The sequence below is a fragment of the Carcharodon carcharias genome, chromosome 6 (genome assembly GCF_017639515.1).
Source record: "Carcharodon carcharias isolate sCarCar2 chromosome 6, sCarCar2.pri, whole genome shotgun sequence".
Classification (NCBI taxonomy): Eukaryota; Metazoa; Chordata; class Chondrichthyes; order Lamniformes; family Lamnidae; genus Carcharodon; species Carcharodon carcharias.
In genome coordinates, this window is record NC_054472.1 from 180599935 (window position 1) to 180620470 (window position 20536).

Here is a 20536-nt window from a genome sequence, read left to right on the forward strand (position 1 = left end):
AGCATGACTTCCCAGCTTTTATACTCAATACCCCTGCCAATGAAGGCAAGCATGCCATATGCCTTCCTGACTATCTTATCCACTTGCATTGCCACTTTCAGTGACATGTGGACCTGTACACCCAGATCCCTCTGCCTGTCGATGCAATTAAGGGTTCTGCCATTTACTGTATAATTCCTGCCTGTATTAGTCCTTCACTGTTGCTGGGTAAAAATCCTAGAACTCCCTTCCAAACAGTACTGTGGGTGTACCGACACCACATGAACTGCAGCAGTTCATGAGGGCAGCTCACCACCACCTTCTCAAGGGTAACTAAGGGTGGGCAATAAATGCTGGCCCAGCCAACAAAGCCTACATCCCATGTATGAATAAAAAAGAAGTTTTATGAGTATTGTAAATATTGTTTTCTTAGCATTGTAAAGTTTACTAGCAATGGTAAAACATATTGGGAGGTGTAGGCTTTATTAATTATAAATTAATTAGCAATTATTAATTATCTTGCACATATTGGAGATGGCAGTGCAGGTGATGTGCTGCGATTGCAGGATGTGGGACCTTCTGGATACCACTGTGATCCAGGGCAAACACATCTGCAGTGAGTGTTTGTGGCTGCAGGAACTTCAGCTCTGAGTTACTGAGCTAAAGGCTGGGCTGCAGACACTGCAGCATATCAGGGAGTGGGAAAGCTACCTGGACACTTTATTCCAGGAGGTGGTCAGACCCCTTAGGAGAGGGCCTTCTGATTTAGTCAGTGATAAGGGACAGGAGGGTGTGACTGCAAGTGAGGCAGGTAAGGGGACTCAGAGGGCAGGAGTTCAGGAGCTTCAGAGCCTTGCAATTGTCCAACAGGTTTGAGGCTCTCTCAGCTTGTCTGGATGAGAGTGGATGAGCTAACTGGCTATGACACTGGTGGTACAGGAAGCCATTCAAGCAAGGGGAGTAACAAGGAATGTAGTGGTGGTCAGGGACAGTATAATCAGAGGGATTGACACAATTATCTGCAGCAAAGAGCACGAGTCCAGGCAGCTGTGTTGCCTGCTCGGAGCCAGGGTTTGGGACATCTGCCCGGGGCTGGAGAGGAACTTTCAACAGGAGGAGGAGGACCCAGTCATCATGGTCTAGGTAGGTGCCGATGACATAGGCAGGACTGAGAAGGAGGTTCTGCATAGTCAGTATGAGGAGCTTGGCACCAAATTAAGAAGCAGAACTTCAAAGGCCACAATCTCTGATTATTACCTAACCGCATGCAAATTGGCATAGGACAAATCAGATTAGGGAGATGAATGCATGGCTCAAAGACTGGTGTGGGCGAAGTGGGTTCTGGCTCGTGGGGCACTGGCACCAATACTGGGGAAAGTGGGACGGTCTACACCCCAATGACTTCTGACTCCCCAAAGCCTGTTCACCATCTACAAGGCACAAGTCAGGAGTGTGATGGAATACCTGGATGAGTGCAGCTCCCACAACACTCAAGAAGCTGGACACTGTCCAGGGCAAAGCAGCCCGCTTAATTGGCACCACATCCATAACATTCACTCCCTCTACCACCGACGCGCAGTAGCAGCAGTGTGGACCATCTACAAGATGCACTGCAGGAATTCACCAAGGCTCCTTAGGAGCACCTTCCAAAGCCATGACCACTACCACCTAGAAGGACATGGAACCCGTGTTCTTGCCAACTGCAAAACTAGGGAAGTAGGAAGGGTTTTAAACTAAATAGTGGGGTCAGGGTACAAATTTGAGAATCTGTGGTAAATAAAAGAGTAGAGGCAAGGCAAAAGAGAAAGGCCTTATTACGGGAAATGAAAAACAGATGGTGACAAGAAGGGATAGAGAGTACAAATCTAACAGTAAATCAACAGGTGAGGCTAGAGGTTATAAAAAGAATAACAGGATAAAACTAAAGGCTCCGTATCTGAATGCATGAAGCATTCGAAACAATACAGATGAACTCAGAGTGCGCATAGAAATAAATAAGTCTGATTTGATAGCCACTACAGAGGCATGGCTGCAGGAGCACGTGGATTGGGATCTGAATACTGAAGAGTATAGGATATTTAGGAAGGATAAGTTATAGATGGAGGTCACATGGGAATGGAGAAGTGCAAGCTCAGAGCCGGATCAACTGTGTACTAGAAAGGAATATACAAAGACATTGAAAATATGGCACCTACATGCAACGTATGTTCGAAGTACAGAAACACACAGCAGAAAGAGAAGATGATAACTATTAAAGTATCACCCAGACCATGGCTTACTGTAGGAGATGGTTTATTCACGCACACTCAAGAATGGTATCTCATGGTCACAGGCTACTACTCAAAGTTTCCTTTTATCTAGGAGATGAAAGACTTGAGAGCCACAATAATCATCTCAGGGGTATGAGCTCTGTTTGTTGAGCAAGTGATTCCTGAATGATTAATATGTGACAATGGCACCCAGTTCACATCCAGGGAAGTTAAGGAATTCAATGAACAGTGTGGGTTCAACGTCATCACCTCATTACCACATTACCCTCAAGGGCTTGGGGTTATTCGGAGACATGGCCAGATAGTGAAACGAATCCTTGCAAAATGAGTCGAGGGACAAAGGAAGATGCAAACCTTGCATATTGTCACTCCGATCCACACCTCTCAAGGCTGACATGAAATCACCTGCAAAGTTGCTGAATGGGCGGAAATATAAGACTGATCTGTCAAGCAAAATACACCCTCTAAGTGCCCAGGAGGAAGTGAGGCCAAGAGGAAAGAGGAATTCAACAGACATGCTAAATCCCTACTTGAGCTGTCGAAAGGACAAACTCATGCAACACACGCAACATCGCCCGTGCAGAGTGCCAACCCGCCACTCAGAGCAGCAAATGTCAAATCTACAAGATGGAGGCACAACACTTTACCACTTAAGCAATACTGTGATTAATATTTTAAAAAAGAATACACACTATAAAAGGATCTAAGAGGGGGTTCACTTTATTTCCAAAAATCGATTGATAATCCTTAGTATATAAAAGCTAATGACTAGAACAGCTACATTGATAGGGGCATTACGTCTTAAAGAAAGAGAGATACTATATATTGTTGTATTATCTGTAAATATCTATAAATAGCTAGGAACTTCTTAACTAGGAACTAATGTGTTATGTGTAAGTGTTCCAGAGAGTCACATTTCACAACTGCACTAGCGACTTAAGTGATGTGTACGTAACCAGTTCAATCTGGTTTTTACTTTTGAACCAGGCAGTATGGCAAAATTAAACATAAAGATCTTTACAAACTTAAAGTGTGATTATTAACAATACCTGGGAGTCAAAAGATAATAAGAACACATAGCAGTCACTTCTGCTGACAAGTCCTGGAATATTTCCAGCCAGAATTGGCAACAATAGGTTCCTGCAAAAGGCAGGGCTGGGGCTTAACGAACATATGGCCTAATGAGGCCATAGTCATAAAAACAAAAAAACTGCGGATGCTAGAAATCCAAAACAAAAACAGAATTACCTGGAAAAACTCAGCAGGCCTGGCAGCATCGGCGGAGAAGAAAAGAGTTGACTTTTCGAGTCCTCATGACCCTTCAACAGAACTAGGTGAATCCAAGGAAGGGATGAAATATAAGCTGGTTTAAGGTGTGTGTGTGGAGGGGGGGTGGTGTTTGGGTGGGGGGAGAGAAGTGGAGGGGGGTGTGGTTATAGGGACAAACAAGCAGTGATAGAAGCAGATCATCAACAGATGTCACAGACAACAGAACAAAAGAACACAGAAGTGTTAAAGTTGGTGATATTATCTAAACAAATGTGCTACTTAAGAATGGATGGTAAGGCACTCAAGGTATAGCTCTAGTGGGGGTGGGGGGAGCATAAAAGATTTAAAAATATTTTAAAATCATGGAAATAGGTGGGAAAAGAAAAATCTATGTAATTTATGGAAAAAACAAAAGGAAGGGGGAAGAAACAGAAAGGGGGTGGGGATGGAGGAGGGAGGTCAAGACCTAAAGTTGTTGAATTCAATATTCAGTCCGGAAGGCTGTAAAGTGCCTAGTCCGAAGATGAGGTGCTGTTCCTCCAGTTTACGTTGGGCTTCACTGGAACAATGCAGCAAGCCAAGGACAGACATGTGGGCAAGAGAGCAGGGTGGAGTGTTAAAATGGCAAGTGACAGGGAGGTTTGGGTCATTCTTGCAGACAGACCGCAGGTGTTCTGCAAAGCGGTCGCCCAGTTTACGTTTGATCTCTCCAATGTAGAGGAGACCACATTGGGAGCAACGAATGCAGTAGACTAAGTTGGGGGAAATGCAAGTGAAATGCTGCTTCACTTGAAAGGAGTGTTTGGGCCCTTGGACGGTGAGGAGAGTGGAAGTGAAGGGGCAGGTGTTACATCTATTGCGTGAGCATGGGGTGGTGCCATAGGACAGGGTTGAGGAGTAGGGGGTGATAGAGGAGTGGACCAGGGTGTCCTGGAGGGAACGATCCCTATGGAATGCTGATGGGGGGGGGTAAAGGGAAGATGTGTTCGGTGGTGGCATCATGCTGGAGTTGGCGGAAATGGCGGAGGATGATCCTTTGAATGTGGAGGCTGATGGGGTGATAAGTGAGGACAAGGGGGACCCTATCATGTTTCTGGGAGGGAGGAGAAGGCGTGAGGGCGGATGCGCGGGAGATGGGCCGGACATGGTTGAGGGCCCTGTGGGTGGAAAACCTCGGTTAAGGAAGAAGGAGGACATGTCAGAGGAACTGTTTTTGAAGGTAGCATCATCGGAACAGATGCGACGGAGGTGAAAGAACTGAGAGAATGGGACGGAGTCCTTACAGGAAGCGGGGTATGAGAAGCTGTAGTCGAGGTAGCTGTGGGAGTTGGTAGGTTTGTAATAGATATTGGTGGACAGTCTATCACCAGAGATTGAGACAGAGAGGTCAAGGAAGGGAAGGGAAGTGTCAGTGATGGACCACGTGAAAATGATGGAGGGGTGGAGATTGGAAGCAAAATTAGTAAATTTTTCCAAGTCCCGACGAGAGCATGAAGCAGCACCGAAGTAATCAACGATGTACCGGAGAAAGAATTTTGGAAGGGGGCCTGAGTAGGACTGGAACAAGGAATGTTCCACATACCCCTTAAAGAGACAGGCATAGCTGGGGCCCATGTGGGTACCCATAGCCACACCTTTTATTTGGAGGAAGTGAGAGGAGTTGAAGGAGAAATTGTTCAGTGTGAGAACAAGTTCAGCCAGACGGAGGAGAGTAGTGGTGGATGGGGATTTTTCGGGTCATAGTCATAGCCTGCTGACATCATTAGTGTTGCAACTGAAATGAGAGGTGAGGCCTGATATGGGATTCTGGCATCCGATCCCGCTTGGCTACCATATCTCCCACAGTACAACAGCGGCGACATTTCAAAAAGTATTAAAAAGGTGTTTGGGAAAGATGCTATACAAATGCGAGTCATTCTTTTTGTTCTACTGGGATTCATAATAGGATAGTGACGTGTATCTATAAACTGAATGGCACTAGCCATGCATTCCAGGTTTATTTCTGAAACGTGTAGGAGGGCAATATGGCTGGAGGGAAACTGGTGGCAATGAGCAAAGTAAGATTACGAAGAAGATTCCTTTCCTGTTTTCAATAGGATAAAGTTAGATTTGCTCTCAATGTTTCATTGCAATATTTGCAAAGCGATAATTGAGATGAGAAGATGGACAGATAAGGTGAAGCAGGAACGGTTCAGCATTTCATTTCTAGATATATTTTAAGAACATTATTGTCAACCCAGTATTGTACCTATTGATTTCATGCTGTGATTGATATACATGGACATAGACTAATCCATGCTGTGGTGTGAAACTAAGACAATAACAAATCATCACGGATTTGCAGCAAGAGGCTGCACCTCATGACAAACTGCAGCCACATACAATATCGCCTAACAGTAATCTACAGAGATTAAGAGTTACAGCATTCAGTCAGCTCTCAGCCTGGTCTGGCAATTCTCGATTTTGAAACTCTCATCCTTGTTTTCAAATACTTTCATGGCTTCGCTCTTCCCTATCTCTGTAAATCTCCTCCAGCCCCACACCCCTCTGAGATGCATCCATTCATCTAACTCTGGCGTTTTAGACAATGCCAATTTCCTTTGCCCCCATCATTGGTGGCCGTGACTTCAGCTGCCGAGGCCCTAAGCTCTGGAATTCTCTCCTTAAACCTCTCTCCCACTCTCCTCCACCTTTAAACTGTTCCTTAAAACCTATCTGTTTGACCCAGATTTTGGTCCTAACATCTCCTAATATGACTAGTTGCCAAACTTTGCCTGATAATACCCTTGTGAAATGCCTTGTGATGTTTTTACTACATTAAAGGTGCTATATAAATGCAAGCTCTTGTTGAACAAACAGAAATTCAATATGGTTGCAGCATAAAATGCCAAATTAAAACAGATGTGGATCAACAGGGGAGGCAATGGCCTAATGGTATTGTCACTGGGCTAGTATTCCAGAGACCCAGGGTAATGCTCTGGGGGCCTGGGTTTGAATTCTACCACAGTAGCTGGTGGAATTTGAATCCAATAAAATTGGGAATTAGAAATTGATTGTTGTAAAAAAAACCCCATCTGGCTCACTAGTAGGAAGAAAATCTGCTATCCTCACAGGCCTGGCCTTCATATGATTCCAGACCCACAACAATACGGCTGCAGAAGCCACTCCGTTTCTCAAGGGCAATTAGGGATGGGCCAGCGATGACCCTTGAATAAATAAACAAAAAAACGTTCTTCCATTCACTGCATGAAAATGTGAATTACACCCTGTATCTCTTAGCCAAACAACTAGTTATTTTGCTGATTTTTATGATAGACAAAGACAGAGCACAGTAAGAGTGGGAAGCTTTTCTTATTTGTGGAGCCTTCTCATTTTGGGGGCTTTTGGGCCACAGATGAGTCTCCCAAGGCGAAGTGTGTTCACCCCAGCCAATGATTCATGAAATTTAATTGCATGCAACATTTCACAAGCATATGTTCAGTTGTGGCTTGATTAAGAGCTACCAAAGCTGTGCTGTTGCTTACTCCTCAAAGGAGATTTTTTTTGGGTGAACTTTCTTTCAGGGATCGGACTGAGGCCAAGGTAATCAATGTTTTCATGTTCGTTTTTGGAGTACAAAGAAATGTAATGGTTTTCAGGGGTTAATTATTGAGCAAGGGCTGAGAAAGTAATATAAACATGAACTGCCTTTTGCCAGCATCACGTTGAGTAACAGGACATGATTGGATTTAATCAAAGTCCGTCTTGACCAAAATTAGCTCCAACTTGATTCTACTTTTCCATCACACTTTTCAGCTCAGGCTGACACAATGGGCAGAATTTTACACCCCCGTGGGCGAGCGGGATTAGGCTTCTGGCATTCAGTTTTTTTTTAAAAAATGTTTTGACCTAAATTTTGTTATGCATTTGGTGCATGCGAGCGAGTCCAGTGTGGGGACGTTCTTTTTCACACTTTCACAGTCGTTATTCCCGATTTCAAAATTCTTCAGCTCCCCGAGGCAGCTCTCTGCTTTCCGGGACCTTTCATCCCGCGGTCCCCTCGCCCTGCGCCCGCGCTGATTTCAGCACTGGTCCTCCTCCCCCTCCCCCTCCCCCCACCCCGGCAGCGCTGAGCCTTTCCGCGCGCCTTTCACGCTGGCTGCCCGTCAGTTGCCCAGGCCGGGGGCCGATCACGGGCGGTGGGCAGTTTCCCGGCCGCTCCTTGGGCCCGCCCACCCACTGTGCCTGCCCGACGACCCGAGAATCCTGCCCAACCCCTTTGAGGCAAGTAGTTAGAAGGCTGTAGAGATGCTAGGAAGAGAGTGAAAATGCTTATTAGGCTTTTATCTGATTTTAACCCTCATGTATTCCCACACTTCCTGTCATTAACATTACAAAGTGTACATAAGGCTGTCCATTTTACCCAGCTAGCTTTTCCTCCCACACTCATTTTTGGCCCTAATTTCAAAGTGCCCAACTGTATTTACCACCTTACCCTACCCAGCAGTCAGTTCCAGGTAGTTATCTTTTTTCTGCGCCCCCCCCCCCCCCACCCCCTGCCATCTGCCCCACAGTTGCCTTTCACTTCATTTGTGCCTATTGCCTCATTTGCCATTCCCTTCAGTAGAGTTGGTTTCCCTGGCCCTTGCCCCTGGAAAACCATCCATGGACCTATCTCTCCGAGAGTTGGAGAGGGCCGCTTTGAGGAACCACGGAGGTTGGGATTTGGGGTCCAGGATGGATCTGGGCAGATTCCTATCTCTTCATTTTTTCCCAATGCCTTTTCCCCAACCCTTTCCCCCCTATACCCATCCCCACACATGGTCCACGTTCCCCTGCATTCCCAAGCTGAGATCAAATCTTCCACAACCCCCCACCCGAATCCATTGCTGCTGACCACACCGGGAGCCTGATCTCTGAATTCCCTCCCTAACCCTCTCTGCCACTTTATTCCCCTCTCTCCTCTTTTAAGATGATCCTTGGAACCTAATTAAGCTTTTGGTGGTGCTTCCTGATCCCTGCCTTTTGTGGTGCGGTGTCAAAAAGAAGTCAATAATCTTCAGCTCCTGGGGATCCTTTACTCTGTCAAATGAGCTGCATAAATGTAAATTGCTGTTGTTACAATCTCCATGGCCCCCAACCTGACCTTTGTGACCCCTCCCCCATCCTTGCCCCTACACTCAGCCTCTGGTTCCAGCTTCATTACTCCTGCTCCTTCGCTACTGCCTTTTGTCAAAGACCTACCAACTTGACAACCAGCCCAGTCTCATAAACTGGCTGTCCGTGATTGGGAAACGGTGTGGTGGGGGGAATGGGGGAGTAAGGGGTGTTGCGAGGGGGTTGGTGTGCGGCAGAGGTAGAGTGATGGTGTAAGAAGGTTATTTAGCTGATGGTAAAGCATCATCCAATTAAGTAATGAGTCTTTCTGCTTCTTAATTGGCCTCGTGAGGATGGATGTGCTGGATGTCTAATGGCTGGAGCCTGAGGTAAAGCTACATGACGAAATCCCCAGGAATACATTTGATCACAGTTGGCAACCCTAGCTGCGGCTCTGAAGTCACGTGTAGGCCAGACCAGGTAAGGATGGTAGATTTCCTTTTGCAGGGCATACATGAACCAGATGGGTTTATGACAATCGTGATAATCGATGATAGTTTCTCACCATTACTGTGACTAGATTTTAATTCCAGGCTTTTTTGGCAGCTGATGAGATGTAAAACCGTGTCCCCAGAGCGTTAACCTGGACCTTTGAATTACTAGTTTAGTGACATTACCAGGTTAGCAGACATGAAACAGAGAGCAGGAATAAATGAGTCATTTTCGGAATGGCAGGCAGTGACCAGTGGGGTGCCGCAGGGATCAGTGCTTGGACCCCAGCTATTCACAATATATATCAATGATTTGGGTGAGGGAACCAAATGTCATGTTCCCCTACTCCTCAACCCCCTCCTATGGCACCACCCCATGCCCACGCAAAAGATGCAACACCTGCCCCTTCACTTCGTCTCTCCTCACCGTCCAAGGACCCAAACACTCCTTTCAAGTGAAGCAGCATTTCACTTGCATTTCCCCCAACTTAGTCTACTGCATTCGTTGCTCCCAATGTGGTCTCCTCTACATTGGAGAGACCAAATGTAAACTGGGCGACCGCTTTGCAGAACACCTGCGGTCTGTCTGCAAGAATGACCCAAACCTCCCTGTCGCTTGCTATTTTAACACTCCACCCTGCTCTCTTGCCCACATGTCTGTCCTTGGCTTGCTGCATTGTTCCAGTGAAGCCCAACGCAAACTGGAGGAACAACACCTCATCTTCCGACTAGGCACTTTACAGCCTTCCGGACTGAATATTGAATTCAACAACTTTAGGTCGTGAGCTCCCTCCCCCATCCTCACCCCTTTTCTGTTTCCCCCTTCCTTTTTTTTTCCAATAAATTATAAAGATTTTCCTTTTCCCACCTAATTCCATTATTTTAAAAAAAAACACCCCCACTAGAGCTATACCTTGAGTGCCCTACCATCCATTCTTAATTAGCACATTCGTTTAGATAATATCACCAACTTTAACTTTAACACCTATGTGTTCTATTGTACTATTGTCGTTGACATCTTTTGATGATCTGCTTCTATCACTGCTTGTTTGTCCCTACAACCACACCCCCCCCGCTCCACCTCTCTCTCTCTCTCTCTCCGCCCCCCAGACACACACCTTAAACCAGCTTATATTTCAACTCTTTCTTGGACTCGAACTCAAGTTCTGTCGAAGGGTCATGAGGACTCGAAACGTCAACTCTTTTCTTCTCCGCCGATGCTGCCAGACCTGCTGAGTTTTTCCAGGTAATTCTGTTTTTGTTTTTGTTTTGGAATTCCAGCATCCGCAGTTTTTTTGTTTTTATGTCATGTTTCCAAGTTGGCTCACGACACAAAACTTGGTGGGAATGTAAGCGATGAGGAGGGTGTTAAGAGGCTTCAGTGCAATTTATACATGTTGAGTGAGTGGGCAAATACATGGCAGATGCAGTATAACATGGATAAGTGTGAATTTATCCACTTTGGTAGGAAAAACAGAATGGCAGAGTATTATTTAAATGGTCATAGATTGGGAAATGTTGATGTACAAAGGGACCTGGGTGTCCTTGTACACCAATCACTGGAAGCAAGCATGCAGGTGTAGCAAGCAGTTAAGAAGGCAAATGTTATGTTGGTCTCCATTGCAAGAGGACTTGAGTACAGGAGCAGGGATGTCTCACTGCAGCTGTACAGGGCCTTGGTGAGACTACACCTGCAGTATTGTGTGCAGTTTTGGTCTCCTTACTTAAGAAAGAATATACTTGCCATAGAAGTAGTGCAGCGAATGTTCACCAGGATGATTCTTGGGGTGACAGGATTGGGTCGACCAGGTCTGTATTCACTGGAGTTTAGAAGAATGAGCGGGGATCTCATTGAAACGTATAAAATTTTGACAGGGCTGGACAGACTGGATGCAGGGATGATGTTTCCGCTGGCTGGGGGATCTAGAACAAGGGGTCACAGTCTCAGGAGACGGGGTAGGTCATTTAGGACTGAGATGAGGAGAAACCTCATCACTCTGACGGTAGTGAACCTGTGGAACTCTACCACAGACAACTGTGGAGGCCAAGTTACCAAATATATTTAAGAAGGGAATGGATAGATTTCTGAACTCTAACGGCATCAAGGGATATGGGAGAGAGTGAGAGTATGGCGCTGAGATAGAGGATCAGCCATGATCAAATTGAATGGTGGAGCAGGCTCGAAGGGCTGAATGACCTACTCCTGCTCCTATTTTCTATGTCGCTATGCCTATATTACACCATCCCCATCCCTGCAAATATCTGGCCTGTTAACTCTGCTTCTCTCTCCACACCTTCTGAGCATCTCCAGCATTTACCGTTCTATTTCCAACCCATTCTCGCCTGGCTCATAACAGCAGGCCTTAAATCTGCAATAAATTGAACTTTTAGAACAGCAATTTAAACGGTATTATTTACTGTAATTGAAATACCTGCAGGGAAAACTCAGATGAAGTTTGATGGAAACGTGTTTAAGGAGAATATCCTTCAGGAGGGAGATTTATTCAGTCAGCAATGGATCCCAGTAAGTTCTACTCCTAATGACTGGCAGAGTTTCATTGCCACTGATACATTCCAATTATCTGGTATGAACTTTGTGTAACCTTTTGTCCTTAACAAGCTAACATTATTCCGTAAATCAAAGCACAATAGGATTGAACAAGGTACAAATTTTCTTATACACCTGCTTGTAATATTCGTTACACAAAGCTCACCGGTTTACGGCAATGGCCCAGTGTTTTTTACTTGGTGTCGGCCATGGATTAGCGCTGGCCTCTGAGACAGGGGCCTGTCAGTTCAAGTCGCGCCCCAACTCATTTCCAGCTATAACTTCAAGCTCAAAGGTAGAGGTCAGGAATATTTGTCTAATGCAGTGAGTAGGCTGCACGCCATTTTTTGTCATCACTGCCCTCGCAATAGATGCCATGGAGGAGAGAGGAGCCTCAAACAGAAAAAACTAAAAATGAAGTTACCCTGAAAATAGCGTGTTAGAAAAGAAAGCGAGGTCTTGCATTTACATAGCACCTTTCACAGCCTCAGGATGTCCCAAAGCGCTTTCTTTGTGAGGGAGTGGAAGGTTGAGGGGGTAGGAGGGGCTGGGGGGGTTGGTGGGGAAGGAATGAGATCAGAAGGTCCGAGGGAAGGCTGGGAGATCAGAACAAAAACAGCTTGCAACGACAACTTGCATTTATATAGCACCTTTCGCAAAATGAGGCTGTTCCCTCACAGATGCTTCATCAGGAGCCTTATATAAATAAAATGACACCAGGCCACATAAGAAGAAATTAGCACAGGTAACCAAAACCCTTAATCAAAGAGGTAGGTTTTAAGGAGTGTCTTAGAGGAAGATAGGGAGAGGTATTGAGGCAGAGAGGTGCAGGGAGGCTACCAGACCTTAGGACCAGAGGCAGTTGAAGGCAGGGCCGCCAAGAATGGTTTAAAATCGGGGATACATAAGAAAATTAAATATTTAAGTCTGGAGGTAGCAAGGGCATGGATGGTGACTTCAGCAACAGATAAGCTGAGACATTTACACTGCACGTTTAATGCAGTAAAACATTCCCCAACATGTAACATTCTTTTTTGACACCAAGCCACAGAAGCAGTCACTGTTACAGGAAACCTGGTGACCAGTTTGTGCAAGAAAGCAATGCAAGAAACAGCAACGAGATAACTGAGCGGATAATCTGCCTCACTGATATTGATGAAGATGCAAGGGTACTTAAAGATGCCTTAGCATTGTTTGTGAGGGATCGTGAAACTGTGCACAGAAGGCAGATTGGTGAACCTGAAACTGTCTATAAGGAAGACGATTTGAATTGTAAACAATGATAATGTTTGGATTGTGAGCATACCTGCCAGTCTCATCGTCAGAGATTTCAATTGAGCCTTTTCCCAAATAAAATGCTTGCGAGGTGCTGAGGATTATTTTTGTGGCTTTTTTTAATTCGTTCGTGGGATGTGGGCGTCACCAGCTGGGCCCAGCCTTTATTGCCCATCCCTAGTTGCCCTTGAGAAGGTGTTGGTGAGCTGCCTTCTTGAACCGCTGCAGTCCATGTGGTGTAGGTACACCCACAGTGCTGTCAGGGAGGGAGTTCCAGGATTTTCTGGTAGAATTCTAACCATTCTGTGTGGAAGGAAGTGTCTCCTGAACTCTGTACTTGATTTATTAGTGACTCTCTCCTATTGATGGTCCCCAGTTTTGCACTCACCTTTGACTAACCATTTCTGGGTTTTGTACTTCTTAAAATATCTAGATTTGAATGTTGAATTACTATCTTCTGCAATCAATTGCGAATGTATTAGATGATGATTCTTTATAGTTCTCACTTGCATTAAAACATTGTCTTTTTCCAATATTCAATTAATGGGTTTAAATTAACGAAACCTCTTAATATGCCCTGTTGACAGCCATGTGCAGGATCAGTGCACTAGTTGAGGTGGTTACAGTCACCAATTTGCTTTGGAATCATCAAACCATTGAGCGTTACAGCACAGAATGAGGCCATCTGGCCCATCATGCCTGTGCCAGCTCTTTGAAAGTTCAGCCCCACTCCCCTTGCCCTTTCACTGTAGACCTGCAAATTTTCTTCCCTTCAAATATTTAACCAATTCCATTTTAAAAGTTTCTGTTGAATCTTCTTCCAGCAATTCAAAGGAGGTTTACTAGATTGATAGAACAAAAACAAAAATACCTGGAAAAACTCAGCAGGTCTGACAGCATCTGCGGAGAGGGATACAATTGATGTTTTGAGTCCGTATGACCCTTCAGCAGAACTAAGACATATAGAAATGAGATGAAATATAAGCTGGTAGAAGGGGGTGGGACAGGAGAGCTCGATAGGAGGCCAGTGATAGGTGGAGGCCAAGAAGAGACTGCCAAAGATGTCATAGACAAAAGGACAAAGTGGTGTTGACGGTGGTGATATTATCTCAAGAATGTGCTATTGGGGACATTAAGGGAAGCAATCTAGTGGCAGATGGCCCTAATGGGGGTGGGGTGGGGGGAAGGGATCGAAATGGGCTAAAAGGTGGAGATGAAATGATAGACTGAAATAAATTTTAAAATAGAAGGGAAGAGAAAAAACTATAGTTGTAAAGAAAAATAATAAATTATTGGAAAAAGGAGAATCAGAAAGGGGGTGGGGATGGAGGAGAGAGATCATGATCTGAAATTGTTGAATTCAGTATTCAGTCCGGTAGTGCCTAGTCAGAAGATGAGGTGCTGTTCCTACAGTTTGCGTTGAGCTTTACTGGAACATTGCAGCAGGCCAAGGACGGACATGTGGACATGAGAGAAGGGTGGTGTGTTCAAATGGCAAGCGACAGAGAAGTCTGGGTCATGCTTGCGGACAGACCGAAGGTGTTCTGCAAAACGGTCACACACTCTGCGTTTGGTCTCTCCAATGTAGAGGAGACCGCATTGGGAGCAGCGAATGCAGTAGACTAAATTGAGGGAAGTGCAAGTGAAATGCTGCTTCACTTGAAAGGAGTGTTTGGACCTTGGATGGTGAGGAGGGGGGAAGTAAAGGGGCAGGTGTTGCACCTTCTGTGGTTGCATGGGAAAGTGCCGTGGGAGGGGGTTGAGGTGTAGGGGGTGATGGAGGAATGGACCAGGGTGTCCTGGATGGAACGATCCCTGCAGAAAGCCACGGGGTGGGGTGAAGGGAAGATGTGTTTGGTGGTGGCATCTTGCTGGAGTTGGCAGAAATGGCGGAGGATAATCCTTTGAACACAGAGGCTGGTGGGGTGATAAGTGAGGACAAGGCGGATCCTATCATGGCTTTGGGAGGGAGATGAAGGTGTGAGGGCAGATGTGTGGGAGATGGGCCGGACACGGTTGATCGTTCCCTCTGGAAAGACCAAACGCAGACTGGGTGACCGTTTTGCAGACCACCTTCAGTCTGTCAGCAAGCATGACCCAGACCTCCCTTGTTGCTTACCATTTCAACACTCCACCCTGCTCTCAGGCCCACATGTCTGTCCTTGGCCTGCTGGAATGTTCCAGTGAAGCTCAACGCAAATGGAAGGAATAGGACCTCATCTTCTGACTAGACACTTTACAGCCTTCCGGACTTAACATTGAGTTCAACAGTTTCAGATCATGAACTCTGTCCTCCATCCCCACCCCCTTTCTGATCCCCCTTTTTCCAATAATTTATTATTATTTTTTTTTAACAACTATATTTTTTCTCTTCCCTCCTATTTTTAAATTTATTTCAATCTATTGTTTCATCTCCACCTTTTAGCCCATTTCGATCCCTTCCCCCCACCCCACCCCCATTAGGGCCATCTGCCGCTAGCTTGCTTCCCTTAATGTCCCCATTAGCACATTCTTGAGATAATATCTTCACTTTCAACACCTCTTTGTCCTTTTGTCTATGACATTTTTGGCAGTCTCTTCCTGGCCTCCACCTATCACTGGCCTCCTATCGAGCTCTCCTGTCCACCCCCTTCTACCAGCTTATATTTCATCGCATTTCTATACGTCTTAGTTCTGATGAAGGGACCTACGGACTCGAAATGTCAACTGTATCCCTCTCTGCAGATGCTGTCAGACCTGCTGAGTTTTTCCAGGTATTTTTGTTTTTGTTCTAGATTTCCAGGATTGGCAGTATTTTACTTTTACACTAGATTGATACTTGGAATGAGTGGGTTGTCTTATGAGGAATGGTTGGACAGACTGGGCTTGTTTCCACTGGAGTTTAGAAGAGTGAGGGGTGATTTGATTGAAGTTTACAAGATCCTGAATGGGCTTGACAAGGTGGACGTGGAAAGGATGTTTCCTCTTGTCAGTGAGTCTAGAACTAGGGAACGTTGTTTTAAAATTAGGAGTTGCCCTTTTAGGACAGAGATGAGGAGAATTTTTTTTTCTCTGAGGTTTGTGCGACTTTGGAATTCTCTGCCTCAGAAGGTGGTGGAGGCGGGGTCACTGAATATTTTTTAGGTGGAGGTAGATAGATTCTTGTTAGGCAAGAGAATCAAAGTTTATCGGGGTTAGACGGGAATGTGGAATTAGAAATACAAACAGATCAGCCATGATCTTATTGAATGGTGGAACAGGCTCGAGGGGCCAAATGGTCTACTCCTGCTCCAATTTCTTACGTTCTTATGTTCATCCTTTCAGATAGTGCATACCTACTCATGCGACTCACTCTGTCAAAAGCTTTTCCTCACCTCACACCTGGATAATTTACCTGTTATTTAAAGCTGCGTTCACCGATTACCAATTTTCCTAGCTGTGGAAACAGATTCTCCCTGTGCCACCCCATCCAAACCCCTCATACACCAGGGTTAATTTGTAGTTTAACGAGCAGCAGCAGGAGCATTTCTACTGAGATGCTGAAGTGGTGTTGCCAAAGCAGATAAAACCTCTTGCTTATCTTCCGGGAGAATCTGTGAGAAAGCCCATACATGGTGGAGAAAAGCACCAGGGCGCAAGGTGAAAACATATTCACCCATATGTCAATCACTAGAAATCTTGTAGTTCACCCATTAATCACTCTTCTGCAGTGTTAAGATGTAAAACCACGCGTGTGAGCAAGACGCGATCTGGCTCATGTAACTTGCCACATACAAACGTGTAAGATGATTACCAATAAATCTAACAGGGAATTCAGGAGAAGTTTCTTCACCCAAAGAAAATGTGGAGATTGTGGAGCGTTTGAGGTGAATAATATAGATGCATTTAAGGGGAAAATAGAAAAGTGCATGAGGGAGAAAGGAACACAAGGATTTGCTGATGGGGTGAGATGAAGCAGGATGCCAGGTGTCAGCTGTGGATCAGTTGTACTGCACTTAACTTGGAGTTACAAGTTTGGTGGGTTCAAGTCCCACTCTAGTACTGTGTAGTACAGTACTGAGGGAGTGCTGCACTGTCAGAGGTGCTACCTTTGGATGAGGTATTAAATCTAGCTGTGCTTTCAGGCAGGTGTAAAATAATAGAATAGTTATAACACAGATGGAAGCCATTCAGCCTATCATGTCTGTCCTGACCCATTGAATGAGCAATTCACCTAGTCCCACACACCTGCCTTTTCCCCATAACCCTGCAATTGTTTCCTTTCCAGATAATGATCCCATTCGCTTTTGAAAGCCTCAATTGACCCTACTACCACTGCACTCCCAGGCAGCATATTCCAGATCCTAACCACTTGCTGCATGAAAAGGTTTTCCTCATGTCACCATTGCTTCTTTTGCCAATTAGCTTAAGTCTGGTTCTCAATCCTTCCACCAACGGGAACAGTTTCTCCCTATCTACTCTGTCCAGACCCCTCTTGATCTTAAATACCTCTATCAGTCTCCTCTCAACCCTCCCTCCTCTAAGAAGAACAGTCCCAACTTCTCCAATCTGTCTATGTAACTGAACTTCCTCATCCCTAGCACCATTCTCATGAAAAGGCTCGTGGCACAATTTTGAGGGAGTGGCCTGACCAATAATTAGTGCTCGATAACGATCACAAAAACTGATTATCTGGTCATTATCATGTTGTTCTTTGTGGGAGTTTCCTGTGTGCAAATTGGCTGCAATTCCTACATTTTAACTGTGACGACACTTCAAAAGTATTTCATTGGCTATAAAGCACTTTGGGATGCATTGTATCCGCAAAATGCACAATATAATTGCACTATATAAAAGCAACTATATAAACGCACGGTATCAATACAGCTATATAAATGCAGCTATCTAAATGCAGCTACATGGCCAGGATTTTCCAGCCCCACCGTGTGGGACCCACTGTGGGAGATTCGGCAGCCCAGCCAAAAGTCCATTGACTTTCGGCGGGACCGGATGATCCCGGCGGCTTTTATAGAGCTGGAAAATCCTGCCCTATAAAAGTAAGTATATGATTGCAACTCTAACTTTGTTTTGTGTGATGTGGAGCACAGACATCAGCATGGACCCGGGTCAGAATCCCACCCCAGCAGATGGGGAAATTTGAATTCAATAAAAATCGACAATTAAAAGTCTAATGATGACCATGAAACCATTGCCGATTGTTGTAAAAACCCATCTGGTTCACCAATGCCCTTCAGGGAAGGAAATTTGCCATCCTTACCTTGTCTGGCCTACAAGTGACTCCAGACCCACTGCAAGGTGGTTGACTCTTCATTGCCATCTTAACAAGGGCAATCAGGGATGGGCAATAAATGCTGGCCTAGCCAATGGCACCCACACGCCATGAATGAATAAAAACAAACAGTTGAGGCCAAGTGGCCTGTTTCTTTCGTGTAAGTGCTTTGTCACCTTTCAATAAGGACTGTGTAGCTCAGAACGATACAATATAAGCTGCAATATGTATTTGAATTTGAAAGGGTTTGATCAACCTGAAAGCTGAACTCAGAGCGTTTCTATGCTTGAGCCCCTGAACCCTCCGTGTGGTTGTAAATATCAGCCCAGATTTATGTTGCCAAGATAAGGGTGAGATTAATGGTGCTCACTGTTACTCATTTTTAAAAATTCTTTCACAGGACCTGGGAATCACTGGCTAGGCCAATGATTTTTATTGCCCTTGAGAAACCTCCTTGAATGGCTGCTGTCCATGTGGTGTAGTGAGTGACTTTCTGGAGGCTTCATAGCAATTTTAATGCAACAGAGGGCATTTAAGAGTCAGCCACATGGCTGTGGGTCTAGAGTCACACATAGGCCAAACCAGGTAAAGGCAGTAGATTTCCTTCCCTCAAGGGCACTTGTGAACCAGATGGGTTTTTACAACAAGTATTTCACACACACTATTGCCCAGATTAGCTTTTATATTCCAGATTTATTAACTGAATTCCACCAGTTGCTGTGGTGGGATTTGAACCCACATTTCCCCAGAGTATTAACCTGGGCTTCTGGCTTGCTTGTCTAGTGACATTACCACTATGCCCACACCTTCCCCAAATTATTTAGCAACCTGTGGTGAGGGAGAGATACCCCATGAAAATGAATCACCATAATTTACTGAACGATTTGCATCGAAGCCCTTTTGGCTTTACGAAGGTAGCTCACACTAAGCAACGCTGTGAGTTTCAAAAAATGCTACATTGGTGCATTAATTACCCATTAATCTCACCTCAAGAAGTTAGAGCTGCTATTCAGCAGCGTAAGGACCTTTTCAGTGATGAGATTTATGTTCTTGGTGTGCTGCTTAACCTCCCCGACCCAGACAGGTAACCATTGAAACAGTGAAGTCTGATTCCCACGGGTAACAAATTGCGCTTAGAGATTATTAATATATAAATTTGATTTTTAAGGTGTTTTCTGGCTTTTCATCTCTCTTTTTTCCTCTCTTATCTTTCCTTCACCTCCCTTTATTTTTGTATCTGATTTAACTCTAATTCACCCAATTTACTTCCCTTTCGTTCCTCTGTTTCTTGTTCAATCTTTGAATCCCATAGATTAAGGAGCTAGAGAGGTGGCTCTATTGATCTCATTATCAGCTCAACATTAACCACTTGCCGAGCAAAAAGAAATTTGAGCTGAAGGATGAGGAAAAGATTTAAGTAATGGAACATGCCGAGAGAAGTCCTGTTCCCCAGCAAAATCTATCCCATTATATTTTAATTAAATACCTAAATACTATTGCATGTTCTGTATATTTAATAAATCTATGAATGTTTGACCTTGATTGTTAAGACCACATCTGGAATATTGTGCACAGTACTGGTCTCCTTATTTAAGGAAAGATGTAAATACGTTGGAAGCAGTTCATAGAAAGTTCACTGGCCTAATACCTGGAATGAGTAGATTTTCTTATGAGGAAATAGGGTCTCCTTAAACAAGGAGTACACAGTAATCCAGATGTGGTCTCAACAATCAGGTCAAACGTTCATAGATGTATTAAATATACAGAGCATGCAATAGTATTTAGGTATTTAGACAAGCTAATCTGGTATCTGTTGGAGTTTAGAAGAGTGGGAGGTGACTTGATGGAAACATATATGACCCTGAGGGGTCTTGATAGGGTGGATGTGGAGAGGATGTTTTCTCTTCTGGGAGAATCTAGAACTAGATGCCACTGTATAAAAAAAGAGGTTGTCCATTTAAGACGGAGATGAGGAGAAATTTTTCCTCTCAGAGGGATGTGAGTCTTTGTAACTCTCTTCCTCAAAAGGCAATGTAAGCAGAGCCTTTGAATATTTTTAAGGCAGAGGGAGATAGATTCTTGATAAGCAAGGGGGTGAATGGTTGTCGGGGGTAGGCAGGAATGTGGATTTGAGGTTACAATCGGATCAGCCATGACCTTACTGAATGGCCGAGCAGGCTCGGGGGGCCAAGTGGTCTACTCCTGCCCCTAATTCGTATGTTCCTGTAATATTTCAAACATCAATGTAACCACAGTAAGAGCTGACACATTCAAATATGTCTGAGAGATTTACTTCCAAATCACTGACAGGAAATTTGTTGCCTCAAAGCTCAATTTTAAGGAAAATGTTGAGTTTTCTGCCCCAGCTCAGTTGAGCTAA